At 46.6% G+C, this 17536-nt stretch overlaps 1 long non-coding RNA gene across 1 annotated transcript in view; it reads left to right on the top strand.

Annotated features, from left to right (window-relative positions):
* Nucleotides 1–17536, top strand: part of LOC105696383 — a 193913-nt gene that overhangs the window by 2956 nt on the left and 173421 nt on the right. The window contains exons 2-3 of the long non-coding RNA XR_001103715.1: nt 119–257; nt 347–485. This is a non-coding gene — a long non-coding RNA (uncharacterized LOC105696383). The remainder of the gene's footprint in view (nt 1–118; nt 258–346; nt 486–17536) is intronic.

Genomic DNA, 17536 nt, shown 5'->3' on the forward strand with positions numbered 1-17536 from the left:
TAGGGGGAAATAAAGTTCCGCTGATTGATGGGGTTTTCGGTAACAACCCATTGCACCTCGCTGTGCAGGGATATTGCGCTTATCAACGTTAAATGAATGCCTTTTATCTTTGCTCCAGGCTCTCCGGACAGAAATCAGCTGATCGCGAAAAAGTAGGTGCGAAATGCAGGACAATCTGTGATTTTATTCCTCCCGATAATTGGTGCAAGTGTATGCGGTGCATTCACACGGAGTCTACATCGTCAACCTCTGCTCTGGTGAGTAGCTCGTTTATCAGATTGCCCACCAATATCGTTCATTTATCTTAACAATGAATTTCAATCCATGCTCTTTATCTCTTCTCCAGGGCTCCCGGGCACCAATCAGCTGATCGCGAAAGTGTAAGTGCGAAGTGCAGGACAATCTGTGATTTTATTCCTCCCGATAATTGGTGCAAGTGTATGCGGTGCGTTCACACGGAGTCTACATCGGCGACCTCTGCTCTGGTGAGTAATATCTATAATTCGCATCCTGCATGCCTATGTGGCTCGCACTCGTTAATACGGAGGCGCGATTCTCTCATTGCGGTTGCCGTTACTCTTACGTAAGCATCCGCGGATAGGCCTCGGTCATTTTTATTCGGCCGCGTGTCCCCGGTGCGAACGTGCCCTAAGAAAGCAATTAAGCCCCGTACACAAGTCCCGCCGACCTGGCTGCGTTTCGCACCTACTCGCAAAGAGCAAATAGAAATCCGCTCTTTAAAGCGTAAACTCGACGGCGCCAATTGCGTGGCCGGGTTTTCGAAAATCCGGGGAATTTCCATTGGATTAAATCGACCCGCGGTGAAATTGACGGCCCTGGGAAACGCGACTCGATTAGACCTCATGTGGGTCAGATGTAAATCGAGATGGGCGTAACTAATTAAGGCCTAATTAAATTCCCGCGTGCCCCGCCGATACGTGCGTACTATTACCTCGATACGCCCCGTTATCTATCCTTCTTTCCAGAAATGAGTCATTCTATCAGCTCGCATTCTACTACATTAGTTGCCTCGCTAATGACTCGCCGGTAACGAGGCACTTAGTACAAGGGAGACAATTAATTAGAATCAGAGGTTAAGGCTAGAATTTATCGGTAATACTTGAAGGGTCTCTTTTTATTTCTCTCCTGGGAAGTAGTCTCTCTGAATAGTCTTTCTCTTAGAATAATTGAACGTAAAGGATGAAAATTGAGGAATTTCTGTATTATTTACTTGTTTTATTTCTTAATGGAAAATTTGAGGAAAATTCGGTACGTCCTGATTGCTGTAATGTTGCGACCATCTCGTGATCATACTTTGTTTTATTTATTATTGGAAAATTTGAGGAAAATTCGGTACGTCCTGGTCGTCGTAATTTTGCGACCACCTCGTGATCATACTTTGTTTTATTTATTAATGAAAAATTTGAGGAAAATTCGGTACGTCCTGGTCGCCGTAACGTCGCTACCACCTCGTGATCATACTTTCGACACTTTCGAGCGATTGCTCAGTGCAAAGAAGAAGAGTCATTACGCAACCGACGACCGCCAGCGACGGCGGCGATGTCGAGGATGACAACCGAGTTGCCATAAAAGTGAATGCTTAACCGATAATACCTTTTGGCAATCGGCTGGTCTATCGCATCCGCGATCGCCTTAAGGCTTAAGGCCGGTCGCCGTCGACTTCTATTTTTCCTTTCTTTTTATTTCCAAGCTTATGTAAAGGTCACTCGATCGTCCAGAAGAGAATTTCCAGATTGACAGCCAAATGGAACGTCTCTCGCGAACACCCGGGTAACCGGTTGTATCCCATCCATTCGCGGGGATTTATTAATAACAATGACGACTTTGTTTACAATGCCGCGATCGGAGATTAATCGACGCGGTTACCGGGCCGGTGGTAAAAGGAGACACGTAATTGCAGGACATTTAGTCCCCTGTCGGCACGTCCTACGTGTATTGGAAAAGGCGTCCGCCTTCGGGATCTTCCTCCTAGAAGGAAGGTCCATTATCCGCCCGGTAATTATTTATTTTACCGCGCGATAACGGATCATTAGATCCGATACCTGGGATTATCTCGCCTTGGGAGAAAAAAAAAATCAGGAGACGCAGATAATGGGGCCAAAATCCAGATTCACTTATCGGATCCGCACTTGTTACGTGTGTTACGGCGATAACCCGGTACCCCGTAATTGCAGCTGATATTAATATTAATAATTAGCTAGAGGGGGGTAATATCCACGGTTCGATTCATAGTCGGCGGGCATTGCCGTGTGCACCCCGACGTGCAAACAAGATCACTCGCGGTAATTGCCATCACTTGTACGTGTGCCGGAGGCGTCCGTGTCGGTGCGCAACACTTACGCGAAATGAATGAAATTCTCATAATTAATCCCGCACCACCGTGACGTACTTAGACGCCGTTCCTAGGCATCATCCCTTCTCTCCTCTCTCGCGGGTTTAATTTCCCTCTCGACGCCGCGTAAATTAGCCGCTCCTCGCGCCTCTAATTAACTCAGATCAGTTTGCGGATTATTAATTGCGGCCTGCTCGCCGGGGTAATGTACGTCCCGGGTAAGATGGGGTTGAGCCGAACCTAGAGGCTTCGTGAAATGGCGCCCTTCTCACGGCACTTTGCGGATTCGCCGACATACGTGGTACGCAATGTCCACGTACTGTACGGTTACGCGCACTGTACACGATATGTACTCTATATTCTGGGACTACCCACACGCATGCCTCGGCGTAATGCGGCTGTACACGTACCGAGGGCACGCGCGCGCGCGGTACTGCGTGGACTGCAAATGCCCAGGGTCCGCACGCGTGCGCGTAATGCTCGCACTTATGCGTGACCGAGTCACTTGTGGTTACTATTTCCTTAGACCTTACGCTTTCAATTACCGAGGAGGGTCGCCTCACAGTTTTGCGCAATCTTCCCCCCTAGGCAAGGCGTGCGCGAGGTGAGAATAGACGGTGAATGATTGGAGAACAAAGGTTGATTATCGCGGGCCGTAAGCGTCGCGTGCGTCTTAATTACTCGTTATCGTGCCAAAGTAGTCGTTTATAATTCATTACTTCGCTACTATCACCGGTAGTGCCATCGGTTTAATCGCGATTCATGTCTAGGAGAGAGTCGCAGAACTCTGATAACGCCACTTGGGCGCTTATCAACGACCGTCAGACCGTTTCCGATGGTTCCTTCGCATTTGCTACCTCTTCGCCGAGACCGCTCTAGCCCTTGATCATTCTTATCATGTCTTTTTCATATTTTCCTACTAATGACATATGTCTTATCGGACTCCAATCGACTATTATATATAAACGTTAAATCCGAGCAAGGTCGAATATATAAAGGAGGACCGGAAAACCTTATCAACGGTTATCAGCTCCCGTTTCCGATGGTCCCTTCGCCTGTGCTACCCTTTCGCCGAGACCGCTCAAGCCTTTGACCATTCTTATCGTGTCTTTTTCATATTTTCCTACTAATGACATATGTCTTATCAACCATTCCGACTCCAATCGACTATTATATATAAACGTTAAATCCGAGCAAGGTCGAATATATAAAGGAGGGCCGGAAAGCCGTAATGACGCCACCTCGACCCCATCAACGGTTATCAGCTCCCGTTTCCGTTGGTCCCTTCGCCGGTCCGCTTTCCGTTGGGTCGCCCATCCCGTCCGAGCCCTTGACCCGGGTTCAGCCCTTAATCGCGCGTCCCTTTTTATCCCCTCGCAAATCACGGAGGCGTCGCCGATTACGCAAGCTCGCACCGGCAGCCGTAACTCGGGAGGTTACTCCCCGGACCCGGGGGGCTTAGGTTCGACCGGAGGGACATTAACGATCGGCGCGACCCGTAATGGGATTACTTTGCGTAAATCACCTGGGAGTCGCGCCGAACGCCGGACGACGAGTTCTCGGCCGCCTTGAGATACGTCCGACGTTTAACCCCGGGGTCCCGTCGGACCCGGCGTCGTCGCCGACGTCCCTGGAACCCCCTCCCCCGGGTATCGATCGCTTGGTCCCGCCTTTCCCGACAGCATCCGGATCCTCCTTTCTCTGCCTCCGCCCCGGTGCCACGGGTAAGCGTTACCTGGAACTCCGGGAATCTCTCTCCCGAGGGATACCCGTTCCTCTAATCGAGACTTTACGAGCACCCTCTATTCCGGCATGCGTGCCTCGTAAATGACCCCCCAGGACCCTCGACGACCTCTCCCACATTACCTCCTCCACGCACCTCGTTCGATAAGCCGCGGAACCTTCGCACCTTCGCCTGGTACTTGTTCCCTTGGGAAGGGTTAAGGTGTATCGGGAGCACCCCCCTGCCCTCTTAGATCGTAGCTAAGGCGACATTCATGATTCTAACCACTTATCAGGGAAAGTGGTTCCATATGGATGCTCGTTGGGTCTTTTTACCCGGCGGGACTCCACCCAGAAGAGACTCGGGCTCGACGAGCGTCGACCGCTTCCACTTCTTCGCGCGCCTCCACTTTTACGCCAATGTCGACTTTGTATCGGGATTGAGTATGAGGACGTTTATTCACGGGATGGATTCTTCTGAATTCCCGTAGGGCCCTGATTAGGGGGAGATAAAGACATCTTCAACACTCAACGTACTTCTGCTTTACGGAGGCGACTCTGGGGATGGGTCGACGGGATAAAAGGGCGACCTTGTACACCAGGGCCCCGTAATTTATTTTTACTTATTTCTCGGGAAGGGGCTCCTGTCGTCGTTTACAAGGCGAGGAGATCGACCGGGCGGATGGGAGGAAGTCTCGTTGAAAATTATTAATAATCCACGTCGAGCCATCCCTCCTGGCGCTCTCGACGCCTCTTGGACGAGCGATGGCGTCTTTGTCGAGACCGGCTTTTGCACCTTATAGAGGAACCCAGATGGACGGAAGAAAAGGGTGTAGGATCTCGGTGGATGATTGAATAACGCTAATAACAGCCCCGGTAGCTGTAACTTACAGGTTACGCGAGCGCTTCGGGCACCTCGTAAGTCATTCTCGAAACGTCGGCTCGACGGGACTCTTCTTGGTCGTCAAACCGGGCTCGGAAAAACTCCCCCTAACCCTGGATATACGAGATAAGAGACTCCCTGATAATCAGCCACGCAATTCCCCGCGTCTCTTTCGCTCTCTCCCTCACATCACCTCTTCTTCCCCGAATTGAAAAATTTGTATTTCATGTCATGGTAATGTAAAGTAACAGACGTTGAACGTCGAGTTCTTAGGAATACATCGAGATCGATGTATTACTTAACAATCTGACTATCCTAGACCCGTAGTTTAATATCTTAGGAATTTTCTTATCACGCTCAAAGTCACCCTTAGGTACGAGTACCGAAATGTGGACCTCATATGATAATTTAAGAATTTTAATTTAATTTTTTCTATCTTTATCCGTTAACGCGGACCTTTTTACACATTTCCCCGCTTTTCTTGAGTATCGGATTATTCATCAATTTCGTGGACTTAATCGACTCGGGCTCGTAGATACGTGCCCATAATTATGAAAGTGGTCTAAGTCATGTATTTTTTGTTTCGAAATTACATTGAATTAATTTCCTTTGAAATAATATGGCGTGAAATAACTGATAAACTCACTTTTTTCTTTAATCTTGACTTAGACCATTTTCATAATTATGGGCATATATGAGAAAAATCTCCTCGCGAGGTCTCTCCGACTGTTCGGGTCTCTCTCCCTCGCTTATCGGCGCCCCTCGCTCTCTCTTTATCCCTCTCGCAGCGCTAGAGGTGTAGTAGCAGCGGTTCGCACTTTGACCGCGCGAGGCGCTGGGTGCGCGCAGAGGGCGCTTATGCGGATAGATATATTGCGAGCAGCCTGGGCTTCCCCTTGAGGTCTTCATCGAGCGGCGACATTGAGGGATATCTCACCTCTGCCACGAATCGCTCGGGCATCGCTGCCGAGCGCTAATCACGCGGCCAAAGCGGGGAAAACAGACGAGTCCCGGTGTCTCTCATTAGCATAGTTCCCTGCCCCATTAGCACGCGGTATTAATAATCACGCGAGGGGCGAAAAAATCACCCGAGTCCTCTTCATCACGTCGCCCGGTGGAGGCGCCGATGAAGGCTCGCGTTAAGAAATTCCCCATCGGGGATTTTACGCACCTAACTTATCCTGCACTTTCGCGGGACTATTCATGGTTAGGAAAAATTACCTGGACATGTAATTACTCGGGTTAAGGACTGGGAGAAAGGAGATTTCCGTCGACGGTGGTTAAGGTCCTGGGAATACGGGAATTTTTTATACGTCATTTGATACTTGTTAACCCCTTCACACAGATTTTTTTTAAAAGAACCGGCTAAAAGAATCAATTTTTTTGATGTAAAAAAAAGCACTAGAACATTGTCTTGGCAAAGAAATAAAATTCTCGATTATATTCCAGGGTGCAAAAATTATAGTAGCATAAAATACAACGCCGCTCGAATTAACTCGAGCGCACAAGTTAAGGGGTTAATATTTCGTTACACCTGGAATTAGTAATTCATTTAACGTATTTTTTTGATGTGTGAAGTTATGTAAAATGCGTTAGATATTATGGTTGATGATGACGCGGGGCATCCAGCGGCGAGCCGCAGGAAATCTTGCGTTAACTTCTTATATGTTTATCCGTACGCTTAATGACATTGTGGTATTTAATTCGTACGTTTACTTCTGGCAGGAGGGTCGCTGGGGAATAAATGGCGAGCTCGGCTCTAGATATAAAGATTGGGAGATAAAGAGCGAGTTTTTGGTGGCATGCGGAATATGTGCGTCAGGGAGCGGAGGTATCGCGAATCGCGTGACGAAAAGCGGTTAGTAGCGAGTTACCGTGCTACCGCACGTCGCTATCTGCCACTTAATGCTCGATTAAAGTCACCCCGCAAGTTGAAGTCCACTTTCGAAACGTCCCGATGTTTCCCGGCCGATAAACACCCTCGAGGTTTGCCATATCACTTATGCCGCAATCCTTCAAACTTCGGTCATATGATCCTAAAGTTTCAAATTAACCCCACCGTTTTAAAAAGTAAACCGCGTACACACACCGGTAATTTCATTCTCCTCTTCTGCTCAACGTTCGAATACTTCGACAGAACAGGAAAGTTAATCTAGAAAGTTTGCGGATAAATTCGATATACCGTAAAAATTGCAACGAGGCACGGTATCTGGAGGTAGACTGGGAGACATCGATGCCCTCCCGTCCTGCACAGGCGATGTCGTATCTGCAGGGGAGGCATTCATGTCCGCAGGGTATACTGGGAGACATCAATGCCCTCCCGTCCTGCACAGGCGATGTCGTATCTGCAGGGGAGGCATTCATGCCCGCCATTGTACACCTAGGATTTTAATAATTAGCGCGCAATCCCGTCGCTATTGATAAGAGCAATTCGTGGGAGATTCGATAAACTTGTGTGTATAGAAAATCGGAAGAATCTTGAAATTAACTATCGACCTTTCTTTCTTTATCGGCGACGAGCGTAGGGATGGACTCGATTTTTTTTCTTCCGGCATTTTGGAGGCATTGCGTTCATTTTGGCATCGACGTTATCAGTTGCGGCGAATCGGGGCTTGGGAAACCGATTCCTTTCTATGGGAGTATCTGACAGTCATTTGCGGTTGTCCGATTTTGTAAATGTACGGTGACCCGCGGGTTCGCCTAGGCCCTCTCTTGCGGGTCGCGGGGTTGTCGAGGTAATTGGCATATGCACTTGCGTCGTGCATCAGGCGAATGCGCTTGTTGCTTCCTTCCACGTATCGCATGCCACGTCGGGATATAATCGCGCCAATCGATTACTTTGGACGGCCGATTTTCCGTCACGCGGATTCCGATCACGATTTTCCCCGGCAGCCCCGGGCGAGAGTTCTGCCCTTGGGAACGTGAATCCGGCACGTGATAGCAGACCTGACATGCACTTATCAAAAGCAATCCAGCTCTCGTTCAGAATCTATCTTGGGACCCCACGTGGCCCTATCCGTGATAAGGCAGAAAATCGCGATAATGGTTACACCCGAGTCGACATTTTTTTCATCCTACTCGGTACTTCTAATTACAGGCCTTAATTGGGGGTAACATCAGGAGGGGTTATATTTCTTCATTATTTATTGATATTTTGATAGGGGTGCCTCGTTTGTTATTGTTCATATTTCAATAATGGACGCCTTCGAGTGAGGATGATAGTGCCATTGCATCTTACGGTGGGAAAGATCTTGACGTAACGTGCCACTTGAGAAACAGGATTCGTCCACAAAGCGGTAATCCGCAGTGATAGGAACGTTTTATTATCAGTAATGTGAGCAGCCGGTCGCACCTATGCATCAGTGAGCAGAGAGATGATAGGCAGCCGTGCGGGAAATTGATATTGCCTCGAAAATTCCCTCGTGATAATTCCTAATTGAGACCCCGGTATATCGGAGGCTGTCGATTACCGATTATAGCCGGATAATCAATCGGATCCGTGGTGGCTCGATGTCGCGATAGGAATAACCGCACGGAAATGAAAGTAATGCGCCTTGATTTATGACCCTGGCCGCCGGTATTACGCGATTGCGAGCTCTCGGTGTCCCTTGGCTGGTTGGACACCTTCTTGGGCCAATTAGCATCTTCTTCGAGCATTTTCGGATAAATTATGGCACCTACATTACATGCACAATTATTTATTTCGATCGGAGGTCATCTCGATTAATATCATATATTTGTTATTCCTCGTCTTAAACAATGAAACACCGAGGATAGTAACGCTAAAAGGAGATATTTTACATACGCGGAAACAACCTCGCGGGAATTAAATGTAGGAGATAGAGTCCAGGAAATGTTGACAATTAATATAGTTGTTGTATAAGTTGTACCAAATGTGCGTTTATATTTATTGTAGTGGGCCCAAGGTCCCCCGGGGTTTTTAAATCCTTCCGATAATTCATTATTACTAGATTCACGTCGTCCGGTATAAATAAATCTCGGGAATATGGAGATGAAAAAGTAAGTAGGCTTAATTTATGGTCCCGGCCGCCAGTATTACGCGGGTGCGAGGCTTCCTCTAGGTGGTCTTCGAGTTTCGCTGGTCGAACACCTCCTGGCCCGAAGAAGATCCGCGTCGATCCTTCCAGGATAAAGGATCGGATCGGGTTTTGCGAGGCGTGGTAGCGCCCGGGAACGACACGGGGGTACACGCTCCTTTTAGTTCGGGATATCTCCTCGGCTACCCCGGTTGACGCGAATGCAAATGAGACCAGGGGAACCCCGGCCGACGTCCATTAATCACTCCGGACCAACCTCGCTCGCCTTCCAGAGATTCTTCGGTAAAAAGAGGCCACCCGAAGGCGGCTGCTCCTTTCTTTCCATTATACCTCCCCCGGGGACAGTTTTTCCCTTTTCCTTCCCCCGTATTTGTTCGAGAGTTTCTCAGGTGACAAATTGTTCCGACCGTAGTTCCGACGCCCGAGCTGGATTTACGTATATAACGCATTAAATTTACCAATCGATTTCGTTCATATTTCAAAAAAAAACCCTAAAAATAGCCCTGTATGTGTATGGCGTGGAACTCTACCGTGTCCTTTAATTTTGTATAATAACGAGACGGTAAGGTAATTGTCTAGATTAATGACGCTTTTAGGCGCCCTCGAGTGATTCCGAAAATCAGTTTTTCAGGTATTTGATGTTTCGTAATTATTTGTTTATGCCGGTGATCCCGTGTCTGGGTTTAGGTACCTTCGATTGACATTTATGCGTATGACGTCACTTAGTGGATTTAGTTACCTTCAATTGACATTTACGGGAATCGCGCCGCTTATTCGGGCTTACCCGCGGAGTGATATTAATCGAAGCCGCGATTTCGCAGCCGCTCGAGGGCCTACACGTGAAAAGGAATTATAAAAGCTGTCACACTCTTTGTCGGAATTAATGTCCCACTCGGGGGACCACCTTCGAGGGGTACCCTCCATGTGTTCCCGAAATTAAGATGCCGTGATATCATTCGACTCGCCACTTAAGCCTCGTCACGGTCCCGCTTAATCGTACATCCAGCCTCCACGTGAAAGTAATCGTAACGACCGGTGGAACGGTCAGGTCTTCTTTTCTCGGCGACAAAAATGGTCACACCTGACCGCGACTTTTCACCCACTCGCGCGAAACTCCGAATTTTTTGTTCGATACCCCTTTATAAATTGCTCCAAAAAAATAAAATAAAAAACGACGCCCCCGAATATCAAATGGCGGTATTTAATCCCTGGGGACGTATTTCATGAAAACGTCACCGAAGCGCTCAGAAAGGCAGAAAATGGCGTTTCGTTTCTTAGTGCAGCCACTATATCCGCAGAACTTCCGATTTTTTGTTCGATACCCCTTTATAAATTGCTCCAAAAAAATAAAATAAAAAATGACGCCCCCTTAATCCCTGGGGACGTATTTCATGAAAACGTCATCGAAGCGCTTAGAAAGGCAGAAAATGGCGTTTCGTTTCTTCGAGCAGCCACTCGATGCGCAGAAGTTACGTTGAGACCTCGTGTCCGGATTACGGTCTTCGGGAGGAACCGGGACCACCTTAGAGGGTTCTTAAAGATATTCTCGATATAAAGGTGGCATAATTTCACTCAACTCGCCACTTAACGTTCGTCAGTCGCTTCACGGTTCGGGTTTAATCGCGAGGGTTGCTCGGGAGAAGAGGCCTCGAGGTGGCGACGGGAGGCTCGGAGTGGAGGCCAGCCGGGGAAGAGGCAGAGATTGAATTAAAAAGCCGATGAACCGAGGCACGCAACGAGATTAAACGGGTAAAAATGAAGGAAGTTACGAATGCCCGCTGCGCATGCAACGCGTACCAAATGTGAGAACGTTCTAAATTACGCCCAGCCGATCCGGTGTGAACCCTCATCATCGCTCCGAGGATCGCGAGGAGGAGAGTCTTACGCCTTGGAGGGATCAAAGTGCGTACCTGTACGTCGGATAATTGCCGTTGAATTAATCACCCTAGGAAAGAAAAGCCGCAGTTTAGGAGCGGGGTTTAGCTGCAACCGGTGGACCGATAATTCATTACCCTAATGATCTCCCCCGTGAATGATTTCCTCGAGTTTCTTCCGCCCCGTGAGGAGGGTACGCTTCTTTTCTTTTTTTTTTCGACGGGCTTGCCAGTCATTTTGTTAAGGGGATGTGAAAGTGGCATCCGAAAGCTCAATCCTTCATAAAACTTTTAATAGAACTGGGTGTCTCTAATCGTTTCATACTTTAAAACGTGAATATGGAGACCATAAGATAAGTCCTGAAACTCGTGAAATTTCATTTTTTAGAAAATATTTTTAAGGCACTGAGAAAAATGTACGACTGGAGGGGAATCAATTTTAATCATACATGAACCTAGGAGACTTTTACTTATTTCTACATTTTTCGTCTAGTTGAAAGTACTTCACCTTTAATCCCCGTAAAGAAATAATTATTTCAATCATTGAAGGTTGCACTTGAGTCGACTATCCGATATTTAAACAGGCACATTTATTCGATTTCAAATACCTCATTTTTCTTAGTGCAGTTGCATTTCGAAGCTGGGGTCACCTGGAGGCCGAAAAATCGGGGTTCGATTAAAAAATCCCTTATCTCTATAAGAACGGGGTGTAGCTTCGTAATAGCTTCCGAGGTGTCATGAGATGGAGGGAATTTTAGTAGAGAGAGTCCAGAGGACTCTATTTTGAATCCATATCCATATTTATCTCCAGAAACCATATTTATCTCCAGAAATCATATCTATCTCCAAAAACCATATTTACCTCCAGAATCCATATTTATCTCCAGAAACCATATTTATCTCCAGAAACCATATTTATCTTCAGAAACCATATTTATCTTCAGAAACCATATCTATCTCCAGAAACCATATTTATCTCCAGAAACCATATTCATCTCCAGAATCCATATTTATCTCCAGAAACCATATTTATCTCCAGAAACCATATTTACCTCCAGAATCCATATTTACCTCCAGAATCCATATTTATCTCCAGAAACCATATTTATCTCCAGAAATGAAAGGGTCGCGAATCCTTCGCCCGAAAAATCGCGTTCAATTAAAATAGTCCCGACCGAAGTTGGCATTCCCGTCCTCGTTCGGTCATCTTTTTTATCCCCCTCCTTTCGGCCGTCCTGGTCTCCTACAAGGACTGGCACATCTTGGGGGGACGGCATCAAAGCGACCGAGTGATTTTACGGCCTACCTAAACAGGGAGCGCGCCGTTGCATTACGTCCAATTATCCGCGGAAGTACGACGAAACGAAGCGAAAACCGGGGCCTTGAAGACGCTTCGAAGACGTCCTACACCGGCGCACCGGTGGCGTAGACGTTGACCCGTGCCTACGAGGACGAGCTCGCTAATCCCCGGCAACTTCGACGACGCTTACCCGAACCTGGACAATACTTTGTCGCGGGCGCAATCACGCGGTTGCGTAACGCAATTAGGCCTATGCACGGCGGAACGAGACGCAACCGGGATTTGGCTGTTACGGCTAAAGCCACGCAGCTGGCCACTGCGAAGTGCATTTGTCTTGGACGTGGAGTATAACAATTATTCCTGGTGAAGCTGCATCGACTAATTAGAATATTTCTATATTCACCAAGGCGCCGTACACGTATAATCATCCCTAGTAGCATAGAATAATTTCTAAATATTTCTTTCTAATCCTTGCTAAGTATCTCTCGCGACAGATTTTTTAAAATGTCTCGTAGATTTCGTTCGAAGATATTTAAAATATTTGTTGAAAACCTCAGACATATTTAGTTTCAATGATTTATGTACATGTAGAGAAATTATATTTTTTTTTACTTATTAACGTAATAAAAATACATTTTTCACTTCGCGACTGTTATCGGACACTTTGTTTGGTATCAAGGAACACGAGAGATTTTTCTAATATTTTCGTGTGAATTTGATTTTAAATATTCTTAAAACTTTTGTAATGTATTCGAGGGATAATATATATAAAATACTTGTATTAAAATGAAACGAAATGTTTTGTATATCTGGTAGAGAAATATTATGAAGACACAGTGAAGTCACGTTACTTTTCAATGGGTTGTTGGGTTCGGGGGATGCATTTCCTTGCAGGATATGTACCGTCTAGTATTTTGTACAACATTAATTGGTACCGAGTCGTTGATAAGTATGTTCGAATTTCATGGAATTTCTGTACTTTCATTTCGAGTGGCGCAAAGACAGAGGGTCACATTACTTTTCAATGGGTTGTCGGGTTCTGGGGGTGCGTTTCATTGCAGGATATGTACTATCTAGTATTTTGTACAACATTAATTGGTACTAAGTCGTTGATAAGTATGTTCGAATTTCATGGAATTTCTGTACTTTCATTTCGAGTGGCGCAAAGACAGAGGGTCACATTACCTTTCAATGGGTTCTCGCGCTATCTCGAGCTGAGTGACATTACCCACATTCGGCTTTGCATAGCTAGTTGCGGTGATTCCGCGTGTTGCAACGGCAAGCGGCAGAGAAATGAAGAAAGCCAGCCGAATGATTTGGAAGCCAGCCAGGGGATAGGCGATGGGACACTAACGACGTGAAACGCTTGGGAATAAATGAAAATCGCTGGTGGATCCGCCAATCAGAATTTACGGCCGAGATCGCTATCGTTCATTACAAAGTCCTCGGTGATTTCACTCGAACGCGTCGTCGAAGGCGCATTTCTTCCGGAAGTTAGGGAGCGGCTACCTCGACGTACTTGGACGTCAATTTCGCGATTTCAAGCGAAATGCTGTTTATTCCAGCAAAAGCGCACAACTCGTTACGGCGCTAAGCATTGATCGAAATCATCAGAATGGAGGATAACCGATGATTATGCATAGGAAATTGTAAATAGAAAATGCCTCTTGATAAAAAAGGTATACGTTACAAGTGCCCCATTTGTCAGATTTTCCCGTGACTTTCAACGAAATGAATTCCACGACGTTGAGACTTAATTTCCGAGAGAGAGAAATTAATTTCATTGTTCTCCTTTGTCGATGGGGGTGTTTGAAAAATCCGAGATGCTTTAAGGATGGTCTGTATGTGGTTAAAAAAAAATGAGAGGAAGAGCGGAGATGCGCCGACATGGCGGACCAGTTCGGGGTAAGGATGCGAACTCCTTTCCCGCGCGAAAGGATCACGTTTGTCAGGATTAGGGAGGTCCTCGGGGAGGGTTTGGATTTCTCGGCGGTGCTAACGGAGCATGTGCGAAAAATTAAGGCCTAAACTGAGGAGAGTCTTTGGGATAAATGTGCGCTTTCGTGGGACTTTCGTCTCTCGTCGTCCGGACGGTCTCGCGGAATTAATGCGTCCAGGGATTTGGTGGTTGTCCCCCGAGAGGGGGCCGGTCCTTTATTTTGACAAGACTAATATTTATAACTACATTTCGAGACGCGAAATCCCCGCCTGCCATTTCGCCTTTTTCTTTGTCGACCTTTAATCCGATCCAGGTCACTTTATGCAAAGCAGGCTTTGCATACTATTTGGTGCTGATGCCGCTTTAGGGTGAACTCCTATTATGGGGTACTTACGGCTTATAAACTCCGAATTTCCGTGCCGAGACATTGCAACCGTGGAATTAGAAAGTTAATTGCGCGATACGTTGCTACGGAATTATTTAAATTCCTACAAAAATATTGCGCCTTTCGGTTAGAGCATTTTAATTGCCAAGACGATTAATCCCTAACGTATTACCGTAACTTGAGTTCTTTTATTTGCACATCTCGGATTAATATCGGATGACTCTGTTTTAAAGGAAAAAGGTAGAAACGTTCAGCGGCGAGAATCTCAGGTACTGGTTATTCCTTAATGCATTACCAGTAATAGTTTTCCGACTCGGTGACGACAGGACACGTCAAGCCCGATGTCGATAATCCGCTTAGCAAGTGCCTCGAAGATCGGTGAGACCTAAAAAAGAGTAAAGCAAGTCCTTCAAAACGTCACCGGCGTGATTGGACGATTTTTTAGAATACACCCTGAGCCTTATCGTCGCCAAAGTATGACTAAACGTATCCATGAGGTGTGAAATAAGTGGTCGACATCTTCGGCGTCAGCCATCGATCACCTTTTCCTCCTACCTTAACCGGCGATCTTAACCCGGCTGTTAATCCGATTAATTAGCGCATCGACAGTAATCTCTGACACCTCGACATCCTCTTAACGGAAACAGGTGCGCGCATATGCTTACCAGAAAATTAAAAGAAAAAAGAGAAATGCCGAAAAGAGCGGAGGACAGGAAACACGGGCCAAGTGTCCACCTCCATCGATCAGCTGATCGGCTCCCGATGAATTATTTCCAGGGGCGATTACCCCTGATTAGTGGGATAACCTGCAACCTGGCCGGCACATCTACATCGTCTCGACAGGTGTCCTTAGCCCGGATCATCTCGAGGATCCTTGTTCTCTAAAAAGAGGATCGGGGCCGCTGCACAAAGAAGAAGGCCGCCACCTCTAGCCAGAATAAATTCACGGACCGGGTCGTAGGCGCGAAATCCCGGGCGAAACGCTTCTTGCCTTAATGGCCGGCTCCAAAGAGCCGGAGCTGGACAATCGGTTTAATTGCACCCGGTCCCTGGTGGGTTCCTTTTCGATTTGGACCAAACGAGCGCGTAGGCGAGCCTCGCTCCTTCTTTTTGGCACTCGAGGTCGGCTGGTCGGCCAAAAACGTCGCGGTGTTTGCCAGACGTCAAGACTTGACTAGACCGTGGCCTTTGTAAATCTCTCCTTCCTCTACCAGGAAGCAGATTATACTTCTCGATGGACAGCCTCGTCCTGACTCCTCTCCTCTGGGTCGAAATCCTTCCCGCAAGGCCATGCCAGAAAAACCGCGGCCTGCCACTTTGCTCAGGCTTCCGCGTAGGACGTTCGTCTCTATATCGACGATTTTGATAGCGAGATCGGGATCTATGTACTGGCCGATGATCTACAGAGTTCAATTAGAGAGGGTTGACGATAAATCGTCATTAAGTCACTTTATTGTGTTTTAGGAGCGTCTTAGATGTCTGTTCTGTCTAACCCGCGAAAGAACTAGGATTGGTTTCGCGCCTAGTTGATTCTTCATTTTTTATTCTCTATTCCATGATATATCTGTTATATGTGCCCATAATTATGAAAGTGGTCTAAGTGATATATTTTTTGTTTCGAAATTACATTGAATTAATTTAGTTTGAAATAACTGATAAACTCATTTTTTTTTTTTTTCAATTTTGACTTAGACCACTTTCATAATTATGGGCACATATCATGCTGGGAAACATTCTCAATTCTTATTCTAATTGTTGTCTCGCCATTATTGGGACCATTATCCTTCCTGGAGAAGTGGAGGTAGGTGAGACTTTGCTTGTGTATGTCCTAGAAGTAGGACCTGGAACATCCCCTAGGGTTTTATGTAAGAAAGGGGTGGATGATTCCAGTCTAGCTCCCTCTTTTCTCTCGTTCTTTCAACCCCGACCAAAGGAACCAAGGAAATCTACGGGGACTCGCTCGCGAATGTCCGGGGAGAGCCTAACCCCTTCTCGGGCCCTTCTACAGGCTGATCCTCAATTCGACCGCAAACTCGTCCCGACTCTCCGCGCTAATCGACTTAGGTATATCCCGTGAGTAATATCATCCCATTAACCCCGGGGTCCTTTGGTCGTGCGCATAAATAGAATCGTCTTTGCCCGTGAACGCGATCTCGGCTCGGCGGGTTAATAAATGCGCATGCGCGCGGGTCAAGTCCCTTGACTGGATCGCCGGATGCGAATAGCGTTGAGGAGAAACTCCCGTAAATCCGCAATCCCGATAATGCGGATCAGCCGACACCTGCTCCGAATGGTAGAATGTGCACCAAGAAAAGGAAATCCAAGGTGAAGCTCTTACGCACTTCCAAGAGGAGTTGATAAGGGCCTATGTGTTGTCTTTACCTCCGATAGGAGCATCTTGGTGATATCTAATGATGTAAATCTCCAGCTTCAGGGGTGGCATTAATTATCCCGCAATTACGGGCTCTTTATGGTGTATATACAACTCCTAAATGTATCTCTTATCACCTCCGATTATGTGTTATTAAAATAATCTCACCTGACGTTCACTCTCCAGAATGCAACACATCATTTGTCATTCATCTTCGGGGATAAATAACGATTAAACGCTTTTCCTTTACTTGCTGAATTATTTTCGTAATTAAAGTAAGAGCTCTTGTAGATACCGAGGCGTGTTAACATTGAGTACCGGGCCCTTTCGACATATGGGCGAAATTCATCGAAGCGTGCAGGCGATATTGGACCAAACGCCTTTAGGTGCGTTTAGGGCAAAGCGATAACATGGAAATATTTTCGTATATTAGTCGTATTATTATGGGTGTATATTTTCAGTACGTGTCTCTATCTAGACTATTAGAAATGATCGAATGTTTATTAGTCCGGTTTAAATTCCATTTTATTTATTTATCTTTTGTTGTATGTACGAGGGACAGAGACGGCGTGGTCGGAAGAAACGAGCGGGGGTGTTTCTCTTTCTTTTCCTTAGATCGGACCTCGCGTAATCGTCCGATTAGGACACGTA

The sequence above is a fragment of the Orussus abietinus genome, unplaced genomic scaffold, assembly GCF_000612105.2.
Source record: "Orussus abietinus isolate OABI.00-Male unplaced genomic scaffold, Oabi_2.0 scaffold15, whole genome shotgun sequence".
NCBI lineage: Eukaryota > Metazoa > Arthropoda > Insecta > Hymenoptera > Orussidae > Orussus > Orussus abietinus.